The sequence below is a fragment of the Mytilus californianus genome, unplaced genomic scaffold (assembly GCF_021869535.1).
Source record: "Mytilus californianus isolate M0D057914Y unplaced genomic scaffold, xbMytCali1.0.p SCAF_1, whole genome shotgun sequence".
Classification (NCBI taxonomy): Eukaryota; Metazoa; Mollusca; class Bivalvia; order Mytilida; family Mytilidae; genus Mytilus; species Mytilus californianus.
Window position 1 is genome coordinate 42267433 of NW_026262581.1, and position 12221 is coordinate 42279653.

At 31.7% G+C, this 12221-nt stretch overlaps 1 protein-coding gene across 1 annotated transcript in view; it reads right to left on the bottom strand.

The window, feature by feature from the left end:
* The window catches only part of LOC127701987 (prestin-like), a 64588-nt gene extending 57196 nt beyond the window's left edge, over nt 1-7392 (bottom strand). The window contains exon 1 of the mRNA XM_052205983.1: nt 7253-7392. The gene's annotated coding sequence lies outside the window, so the exon portion shown is untranslated. The remainder of the gene's footprint in view (nt 1-7252) is intronic.
* Nucleotides 7393-12221: the final 4829 nt, after the last annotated feature.

The window sequence follows — 12221 nt, forward strand, 5'->3', positions numbered from 1 at the left end:
GTCTATAACAACAGAAAAGGGCCTCCAAGATTTGTCAAATCATCTTGAGAGTTAAAGTGCTAACAGTGATTATCAGAGATCTTTCATCTATACAAATCCCTCATAGTGACAAAATTTGCTAAACATAAAAATATAACAAAAGACAAACACTGACAAGGTTCCTGACTCAGGACAGGTACATGAACATGTGGCAGTGTTACAATATACATATACATGTACATATATTGATTTTTTTGTAAAGGTCTCAACACTTCCCCTTTTCTTACTTTTTATCTTAATCGGTATAGTAACCAAGAGGTACATAAAATGCTTTTACTTTAACTTGTGCCAGATGTGGAGCTGGAACTATTTTCAAGTTTTTGTTGGGATTTGTGTTGCTTAAGGTGGTACATAACACTACAGGGAGATAACTCTGTAAAAATCAGCTGAACGTTTTAATCACCTTCTATTGTTAAGGAAATAATAAGCTTCTCCATGATCAAAATTAGTGTTTGTCAAACTGCTATATATCCAATGAAATTTTTCCGATAAAGTGTGTGGTTCAAGTTTTTGAAATTTCTATATTTTTGTCAAAGTTTCAAAGTAAATGTTTTGACAAAATTTTATGAAAATTAAACGAGCAAAATTAATTTAAGTCAAGGTGTTTGGTACCATCTTAATCTAAAGTTATCATGGAAGTGTTATGTGGACTGTTTATTTGTTTTTTCTTCTTTCATTCTTTGTTTTGAATTGATCTTAATCTTATAGAAATATTGAAACTATAGCTTCAGTGGTTTCATATTAGGTTATCAAGTTCCATTGTTTGAACAAAACTATGTGGTCACTGACATGATTTAAATAAACTGCTTCACTGAGCGCAGCTGGATACGCCTGCAGAGGTCCAACCCTGAACAGTTGGGGTAAAAATGGACACAATATTCAAGCTTGATACAGGTCTGAATTTGGATTGTAATTATATATTCGACATATAGGCTTCTGAATAAATGTGGTCAAAGAACTTGAAATTGGTTATATGAATTGAATTTATATTCAATTAAAGATTTCTTGCTGTTTTGTAATACACTGTGCTAACATGCGCAATACTTAGTAAATCTGTTGTCAGACTATAAACAAATAATGTTCAATTAATTCTCAATGTCATATTAGACATTTATGAAAATCAAAAGAGAGCTTACATCAATAGATATAAACAATTCACCAAAGTTTCATGAGAATTGCTGACAGCATTTTTGAGTTATTGTCCGAAAACTGGAAAACCCCCCCTTTTTTAATGAATAAAACCCCATAACTCAGAAATGTAAAATGTAAAGTTTATAAAATTCTGAATGGAGCTTACATCAATAGATATAAATAATTCACCAAAGTTTCATAAGAACTGCAGAAAGCATTTTTGAGTTTTTGTCCAAAAACTGGAAAATCCCCCTTTTTTATAAATAAAACCCTGAAACTCGGAAACGTAAAATCTAAAATTTATAAAAATCAAAAGGGACCTCATGTCAATAGATATAAACAATTCACCACAATTTCTTGCAAGTTGGTGAAAGCATTCTTGAGTTATTGTCCAAAAACTTGAAAATCCCCCTTTTTTTACTGAATAAAACCCAATAACTCTGAAACGTAAAATCTAAAATTTATAAAAAACGAAAGGGAGCTCACGTCAATAGATATAAACAATTCACCAAAGTTTTATGCAAATTGGTTAAAGCGTTTTTGAGTTAATGTCCGACATGTTGACGACGGACGGACAGACGGACGGACGGACAACGGTATACCATAATACGTCCCGTAAACGGGCGTATAAAAAGAGGGCAAAGATACAAAGGGGACATTCAAACTCCTAAGTGGAAAAAAAAACTGACCATGGCAGAAATAGAAAAACAACAAAAAGGCAAACAACAGTGTGTTAAGCCTTTAACTCTTAGCAAGAAACCTGACTTGGAAAAATTAAAAGATACACAATGAACTATTTATATTCCTTTAAAACCTTAATTTTGTGGATGGTTTGTAACTTATGTCATGGTTCCATAGTCCAAGAGAAAAAAACATTAAAAAAAATCTTTAACTGTATCATGTGTATTGTTATATATATATATATGTATATCACTACAAAACTTGTAAGGCATGAAAACTACCATAATTGGTTGCTACCAATAATCTCTTATTAAGTTATCATCTATATACTACGGTTAATGTCTAGTCATTCTCAATTAACTTATTTTTTATATCTATGGAACACTTTGTTCAAATGTCAATCTTAATAATGGGAGTCAAATCATGAAATAAGTGTAAAATAATAACCAGCGTCAAATAGATTTTCGATCAAAAGAAAACTTGAAAAAAATTACATCATAGATCTAATGCAAGGTCAAAGATAAAACTGAAATAAATGGAAGAAAACAAAAGTAAAAGGATATTCGATGTCTGAAACGTCTCTAAATTCAAGGAATACAAATAATTTGTTGACAATCTTTGAGATCTACCAACGTCTTATATCCAAACTGATGTGATTCTCACAGCAACTGTAGAGGTCACTTACCAATCATGTAAACTACATGTTATCAGTTTGTTAGAAAAGATTGATAATTGCTTAGAACTACATCAGCACAAAAAGGTTATTTACAATGAGTTATGAAAATGAAGACAAGGACAGGTGTTTTCTATCAGACATGTATTTACTCTTTACAATGATTATATATAGTTGTGGTCTTATAAAACACCATGCAACCAACTGAAGCTATCACACTTCCTTGCTTAGTGAAGTGTGATATCTGGGTCAAAACCCTAATTTGGCATTCTTTTTGAAAGTTTTATATCATAATGAATATTTGTCCTAAGTATCAAGATGATGTGACCATTAAACTTCATGGTCATTTCAAAACTTCAACCTGATACAGGATGGAATAAAAGGCAGGCAAACAGACTGGAAAATATAATGGCTCTTATCATAAGCTGGGCATAGAAAAATAAAATATAATTGAAAAGTTCATGAAATGGATTATCCAGCTCTAATCCGCCTTCTGAAATATTTAAGTTTTATACAAATAGTTAATACCATTGCTGCCACAGCTGCTGCTGCTGAAGAACTGTAGCTCTTAGGTCCTTATGATATTTTATGACAATTTGTGGATTTATGGTCATATTAAAGGACCTAAGAGCTTTGGTTCCTCAGCTACATGTTCCACAGACGCTGCTGTATCAGTAAACACATTTCTTGCCATTTGCAAAAATTGTTGAGGGTGAGTCATAAACCAACACTATTGAATTACATTTATATATTATATATGATGCACAAGTCTCAAAACATGATATTCAATTTTGTACTGATCATGAGAACAGTCAAAATGTGTTGACTATATAATTTATGTGATATACATGTATATATGCAGTCATTGACCTATAATTAATTAAGCCATGCCGGTACCACTCTGAAATTCTGACATATGAAATGTACACATTTCTGTGAGGCTGTCAGAGTTGAGATATAAACTCATTAGCTCAACAAAGCCTTGCATTTCCTAAGCTTCTAAGCTTTATCCTTATATTGGTATGTATTATGTCAATACATAATCGTTGTCAATACATATTGAAAAGCAGGCAATAAAAAGTAGATGCACATCTTCTTTATTATCATTGTAAAATTTATTTTTAAGACAGATGTAAAATATGAGAATATCATTTGATCAATTCAATGTTAAAGAATATACCACATTTACTTGAAGTCTGGTAATTAAACTGAACTTTTAAAAGTCCTACACATAAATACACCTTATCGCTATTTATTCCAATCCGGAAAAGTTCTAAAATTACACAACTTTTTCATCCAGTTGAAGCTATCCGGGGCCCTGTTTAAACAATGAGTTATGCATAAAAATTTTCAAAGAGACATGTTTAAACCATCGTAAACACTTGAAACAAAGCATTTTTATGATTTTAATTTGTGTTTTAAAAAAGTGGATCATAATCTATCAAAGTTTCAAAATGTTCGCTTTCTAAACTTTTTCCTCCCTCAGCTAGATACTGATGACCATTGTTTTGCGAAACTTGACCCAAACAGGAAGTTGTCTAAGTGACTGTTTTTTTCTGGATTGGACTAAATAGCCATAAGGTGTATTTACTTAGACTAGGACCTTATGTTACTAGTGTTTGATCATCACATATCAAGGGAATCTATATACAGGTATAAGGAACTTTTCTCAGTTTATTCTTCTCTGTGGGAAAAATATTTCAAAGAATGCATTTAAAACCTGGCAATTTGACAACTATTAATTCTGACTAATTTTCTGCAGGACACCTTTGACATGTTTGAAAAATCCGACAGATCTTAACAGAAAATGTAAAAGGTTTTTTTCTTCATTTTTTTTCCTAAACTACCTGTTTGCACAGGACAACAATTAAATCATTTTATATTCATAGAAATATAATAAAAATATCTGACTAATTTTCTAACACAATCTTTTTGTGATTTTAGACTTTAGTATGCAAAATATCTACTATAAGCACATAACACAAAATTGTCAAATTGTTTCATATTTTTATCCAAAGAAAGACAACTCTATTGAATTGATTGGTATTGTAAATATACAGTGTATATATATTACAGTAACCTATGAAATGATGAAGATACATTTTGGAATATTATTACATGTATATGCATTTAATTTTTTATACAAATCAATCTAATTCACATATCTCATATGAAATTTGCATAGTATATTAGGTTCATTGAACTGGTGATTAATATGCTTTCATGATCTTTTTTTTCACAATTGTATAATAATTATAAGGACATGGTCAACAAGAAAACTTATTTATATCCACCAAAGAGCAAAAGGATGAAAATCTGAATATCTAGCTACAGGTCTACAAGTCACTCTGCAACCTCAAACAATGCACAATAGACTCATACTATCAGGGACAAGGTACATTTACATGTAATCAGTGTTCTCATTATTTTCAAACAGCACCATGGGAACTGAAATGGCACTGTTTTCATAAATTTATAGCAACACACATAATACATTTTTTTTATAAAGTCTATTCAGATACTACCAGGGTAAACAAAGATAGCACCATGGTAACCAACTATAGCATGACAAACTATGATGGCATGGTGCTATAATGCTTGGGGAGAGCACTGAATTATAATTGTATTGAAATCACGTTTATAAAACATAAAAAAGGAAAATCCTGAGATAAATTTTTTGATGTCTCAACTCATTTTAAACACATTACAAAATTGTTTTACTTAATATACATAAATTCTAAATTATAGGATGATGGCTATTAAAAAAAGCATACATTGTGCAAGCTGTCCTTTTACTTGGCTTGGAGTCCTCAACAAATTGAACATACATATCTATGAACATATTAACTTCCACTCAGTGTTGCTAGTTAAAACTCAATTTGTCCCAGCAAAACCCAAGTTTTATGTAGTTAGAGCTTTAAATACAACCCGAATACAGTTATCTCCTATAGTAGTTGCAATTAAGGTGTAGGAAACATGATTCTTAAATAGATTAGTACAATGTGCTTGCAAAGAGATAAATAAAAACTACAGACAAGTGCCTGTGAAATTTGTGTGTAAAATTGTGTTTTTGCTACAACTTTTTTAACTTACTTTTGACAGCCAATTGTTTCACCATCAAAACACTGCGATCAGGGATAGCTTTTTATAATATGCTTTTTTACATTGTATGTGACACAATGTATCAAGGGGTTTTCGAAATACAGCAGTTCAGGAAAATATGTACTTCTAAAGTGTTTCATACATTTGTCATGTTTTGGTGAGAAAATGTATGAAATGAGCTTGCTTTTAAACTGATTGCAAAATAACAACAAGTCAATCTACCCATGATTAACTGCAATTTTTATACCTATTTAGACTGCCTTTTATGAAGCTATAACAATTAAAACATGCTAAATTGAGCAAACTGATTCTAGAGAGGAAGAAACCAGTCAGCATTCTTCATCAATCGGTCTTTGTGTCTTGGCTGTACATACATTGTATGAAGTTTTGGTTAAAGTTGATTGAAATATTCACATGCTAAACTAGCTTCATTAATATCATATGAATAATGTAGATACAATCGCCAACTAAAATATGATTGAAAAAAAAAATTTTCTTGGCCTGCAAGTGCATTGCATGGTCAATTTCATGTTCATCGATTTTAATTACACAAATGTATCTACATGTATAGCCATTGAAAAACGCAAATGAATGAAAAAGTGAAATGTTGAAATAATGCACTGGGAAAAATTAATTCTGTTTTATTACATTTTGTAGTTTATTCGTCTATGGCATCTTCAAATAATATCTGCTAATCACGGTGAATGTGCTCCTTATAAGCAAAATATTAATGAAAATGACTTATGTGGCCGACTTATGGTAACTGTAACATGTGCAGATCCAAAATTTAAAAATAAAGGGTGCACAATAGCAAGACAAAGTTAGGTGTAGGACATGTAACAATAAATAAGAAGATGTGGTATGAGTGCCAATGAGACAACTCTCCATCCAAGTCACAATGTATAAAAAGTTAACAATTATAGGTCAAGTCTATACATTAACCCTTTAACCGTGATGTTTTAGAATAAAAGTAGTATAATACAGGGTATTTTTCATTTACGTTGTGTTAAGAATTTCTGGAAATTTCGTCAACTTTATTTTTTTCATCAATATATCTGTCATGATAATATTATACTATTATACTATTATTTGCTTTAATTCAAGGAATCCTATAATATAATTTTATATTAGTATTCAAGTTTGTAACTATCCTTTCATTTATTATTTTTTTAAACTATCTTCATAAAAATAGGAAGATGTGGTATGATTACCAATGACAAAACTGTCAACCAGAGCCAAATGACGTAGAAGTTTGTTATATTCTAAAGAGGTACACATATCTAACTAGCGGGTTCTGCGTACAAGAGACATATGTGTCCCAAGCATTGCCAAAAGGTTTACTCATATTGATGAAGCTTCATAAGGGGGAGCCCGGTCCCCTGTTACCTTTATAATCATCATTTGACAAGATATGATGTAAGATGTAAGATGAGGGGTAAGCAGGGGTAAGTCAAGTTTAATAACCATATGTGAATAATGAATTCTGATACATGTATGCTCAGGCATTTCAATGAAGTGGGAGGAATTGCAAATTCGCAGGATATTTTTTGCATGTTGTCGTGTAAGTTTTTGTAAAATGTTGCTATAACTGTCAAATATTATTATTGGTCAACTTGTTCATTTTACCTTGTGTATCCTTATATCTATTAGCTTGCTTATGAATCAACAAAGAAGTTCACAACATCATGCATTACACATTTCATCATGACTCTGTTTGACTCCTCTGATCTTCATAATTAACACGGATGAATGGTCCCTACTTAAGTCACGTTTATATTTCAAGCCTAACCTTCACCTTCTTAGAAATTCCCTGACACTAAAAATAAGTTGCTCAAGGGAGACAACCGTTATCTTATTATCTTATAAAGCACTGACGTACTACCCCAAGATCCATAGTCTACATTTCATTGTGAGAGATATTGGTTTCTTGTTTTATGATTTTCACAATCTACAAAAGTTTCTTCCCTTTTTATGATTTTGTAAGAGTTGTCTTTACTTTAATGTATTCAAATATTTCTGAATGAAATATGTTAAATATGAAAGTAATAAAAAGTAAAATAACAAAAATACCGAACTCCAATGAAAATCAAACCGGAAAGTCCTTTATCAAATGGCAAAATCAAAAACTCAAACACATCAAACGAACGGAAAACAACTGCCATATTCCTGACTTTGTACAAGCATTTCCTTATGAAGAACTTGAAATGGTGGATTAAACCTGGTTTAATGGACTTAATAGCTAGTTAACCTCTCACTTGTATTTAATAAAGATGAATTCAATTCAAAATCATCATAAATAATAGCTTTTCCCATTGGCTGATCGAATTTGAAAATGTTTCTGCATTGTGGTTTATTTTAGTTTTGCACCGGTCCCATGCCTTGATAAATTTTGACCGGTTCCTAAATCATGCAGAATAGCTTTCAATTGTATGTCTTGTCAAGGATTTGTATAGTATCACTATACAAATCCTTGGTATTGTATATAAATTGTATAGTGGAATATAAAATTTTAAAGTATATTGATTTTCCAATTTCATTTCGGAGGAAATGTAAAAACACCTGTGTTTGTCACAGAATCCTTTAATCGAGTAGTTTTTTTTCAGACAGATTTTGGGGACAGGACAGTGTCACAGTGAACCCCTAATAGTCCAAACCCTTCATTATCACAAATCCTCGATTTTTGGTGTTGATTTTAATAGTTTCTGAATCGAAATAATTCTGGCTAATATTTACTGAAAAGTTTAGAAGTTTCGATTGTTAACAACGTCCTGCACAAAATATCATTTTTGGTGTACGACTATTGATATCTCACTGCCCTTTACATTATAAAACTATTATGAGGGTCTGGATTGGGTTTACAGAATAGAGAATACTGGGGGAAAAGTGCAGAATAGATGAAAAAAAAGGAATAGAGAAAAAAAAACAGGCGATAAAATAAAGAATAGAGAATAACGGGGCGCTGAAATATAAAGAATATAGATTAATGGACAAAATTAATAGACTCGAGAAAAATGGTTTAAAAATTAAATAATGAAGAAATGATGGAACCCCCATCCAGACCCTCATGTATTTAACCATTGAACAAACTGCAATGATACAATATAAAATTTTATATTCGGTACCTTCTAAGTCATTATCTGGTAACTTCTTAGTAACATCTGAAGCATCTTGCAGGGTACTGATGTTCAACAGGATACCATTCTGTACAGAAGCAGGTCCCGATTTGTCGTTGTCAGATATGTCCCAGTTGGAACGACGAAATCCTTTATTTACTGGCATCTATGAATTGTATGTGTGATTTTATTTTAAAATAATAACATTACATGTATATGTTTCATAAGAATCCGGTTGTAGCTTAATATTGTAATTATAAGAATTGAATGCTTTTTCTTGTAATTTTTTTTTATACGGTTGTAAAAGCGTTGACCGTGCACACATTTCTAGTATGAAGCGCGTACTTACACGCTTCATACAAAATGTCGTTCGGTCAACGCTTTTACCCTCAATAAAATGTCAAAAAGAAGCATTCAATTCTTAATCAGTTATTCATCTAAGTAGACATATCAGAGAAGTAAAATGTATCGTTTATCAGTGTTTGGTACGCTTTCCTGCAGTTACCTTCCTAGCTCTTCTAAAAACATCTTTAAAAATCATGTATGTTAGGTCAGATTTCCCAAGTATTACACCATGCAAATATACAAGTTATAGAAAAAAAAACTAAATAGCCCTTAATAAAATATTCACATTTGAAATTAACAAAAAGTATACTATCAACTTGTACAACTTTCTACAGAAAATGTCTAGAAGAAAGCATGGACAAAACAAATTCGCTATCTTAGTATATTTACAAAATCCTTATTTTGAACTACATGTAATAAAATGGTGGTATCGGCCAGCGAATGTCACCAAAACAAACTACAGAGGGGCATGTTTTGAAAAGATCTAGAGTGCTGAGAATAATACACACCATGCAGTTCGCAATTGACACATGCTCATGTCACGAATTTGAAGTTGCTTATTACCCAAGGAATATGAATCCCGCTTTTAGAGATAAAAATATTTTTATTCGAGAAGTTTACAACGCTGGTTCTGAAATCTTTTTCTTGTGTGTTTATAAAACTATCAATAGGTACGGAGGGGTGTTGGTGGCCGGGTGGTTTAAATAGTCAACACTGAGGTTGTGAATGCGAACCCCGCTCGTGGCACGTGATTTCGACTCCAGTCGTAATTGACTAGGATTGTCAGTTTTCATGCAGAAGATCGGTTTTCTCTCCAGGCACTCCAAATTTCTCCACCAATAATAACTAGCCGCCACGAAATAGCCAAAAGTGTTGAAAGGGACATTAAACACCAATAATATATCAACCAATCAATCAATCGGTCGTCGAAGTCCTGACCATATTTTGTTCGTGATACCCGTCTGATAAGTTTGGTCTCGACCGTATATCCGATGAAGGTCATTACTGAAACGCATGTCGTGAGCCCTAGCTGTTATTCGTATCATACTTTTATACATTTTAACTTTAAAAGGATGATTTTGCATAGGTATATATGGTACGTTTATATATTTTAAAAGCGAATGTAAATCAAAACCATCCACATTTTGTGTCTGTACCCAGTCAGGCTATCTGGACCATGTATTATTCGTTTTTTGTGTGTGAGTGTGTGTGTTTGTATTTTTCGGAGAAGTAGGGAGTTGGTCGTTGTGGTCAATTGTTGTGCATGTGCGGCGATTCCTTTTCATGTATTATGTATTAAAAAGTTGTTATATAACACAATAATACATATATCGTAACATAACGTCTTACCTTTACAGTATTGTAAAAATAAGCTGATGAAGAATGCGAAGTATAGATTTGTGCATTTATATATATGTGTGACTGCATTAAATAAGACTTAATTCATTTGTTCATTAACATAGTTAACATACATTTGAAGGGCTGATGTGAAATATAAATCAATTTCTACCAGAATCTAGAAGTCTCTTAAAGTTGACGATAAGCTGTCTACCAAAAAGACATCATGGATATTTCTAGGGATAGTTGCGGGGAAAATGGGATACTGCACACACCTTATCTATATGTACGAACATCTGCGACGAAATACTCATATAGGTCAGAAAAACTTCCATTTTAGACACTATCTTATTTCTTCTAAGACACTTTTGAAAAAGATTGGGTGTTAATAAAAATCATATACATTGAAAATTACTTATCTAATTTAAATAAAAAAAGCAATTAATTAAGAAAAAGAGAATTATTATAGTGCAGTTATATGAGTGTATGGTACTATAGTTTCAGTGCGTGCCACACGTTTTTTTGGATAACCTCAACAGGGACACATTATACCCCAAACAACAACAAAATGTATCATGATAATCGATAATTCATTAAATAAGATTATGAATAACGCAAAAATAATTAAATACGAAAATGTTAACGATTATTGTAAGAATAATACATGTATAATAATAAATAAAAGAAACCATACCTTTTGCTTTACTTAAAAAATGGATTCTGCAGTTTTGTTTGTTTTGAAAAATATTCAAATGTTTCGATTTCAATTACATTAATCACTGTCGATTTCTATGTACCACTTGATAAGTTTCAAGTCAGATTGACAGTTACAATGTGGTATCAGCATGGAAATTGATACTGCCTTTAAAAGTAGATATATGTATGTTATACTTGATTTGTTTGTTTGAATTGTTAGGAAAATGAGATGAAAGTGTGGAATTAGTTCAAAATTTAATGTTTCCAAATTCTAACCTAGATTAAAATAACGTATCGATACAAATTTAAAGCATTATTCAGTCATCAAATCATGTTTTGTCTAGAGATTTTCCCCCTTTTTTTCTTAAATGATATATTATTGCATTAAGTGTCTTCCGCCTTCTTATTCTGCTATAAACAAAGTGTTTTCTTCGCCTCCTGTGCTTCATTTTCTGTCTTGTAATTTAATATAGGTTATAATCAAGTTTTAAAGTGTTTCTTGTTCTTCGGCAGCTTTTCAATTCATTCAGTAACAAGCAAATCACTAATTTAAGAATTATCGCCCAAAACACAACTCGACCGTCTTTTAAATTACATAAAAGTTCCTTTGTTTTAATTACGTGAGAGGGCATTGAAAAACATGGTTTGGGAATGAATAGAAAAAAGTATATAAAATCCATTATTTGACCTTCATATGTAAGGTCAAGGTTGGAGTTGATGCTCCATAGTAAGTTACACATAGTTTTGAGGCGGTGCATGCATGTACCACATATCAAAAGCCTATTCATAGAGATAAAGAGTTTTGTTTCGGGCACGAAATGTCCCAAAAAATAAACTATTTTGACTTCGAGGTCACAGGTTAAGGTGACATATAGAGGTCTTTATGGCACACGTTTTCTTTATGTCAATAAAACAGCAACCTTTACACACTAAAAAAATTGATATCTAGATCACAGTTTTTAACAATGGACAAGTGTCTATACAATATGTTAAGCTATACATCAGCCCATGTCAAGAAGAGTTGTAATAACTTTAACAAGTGTACATACTCTGTAAGGGGGCGAACATTTTATTTTCTGGGAGGGATAAACGTGCATAGCAAC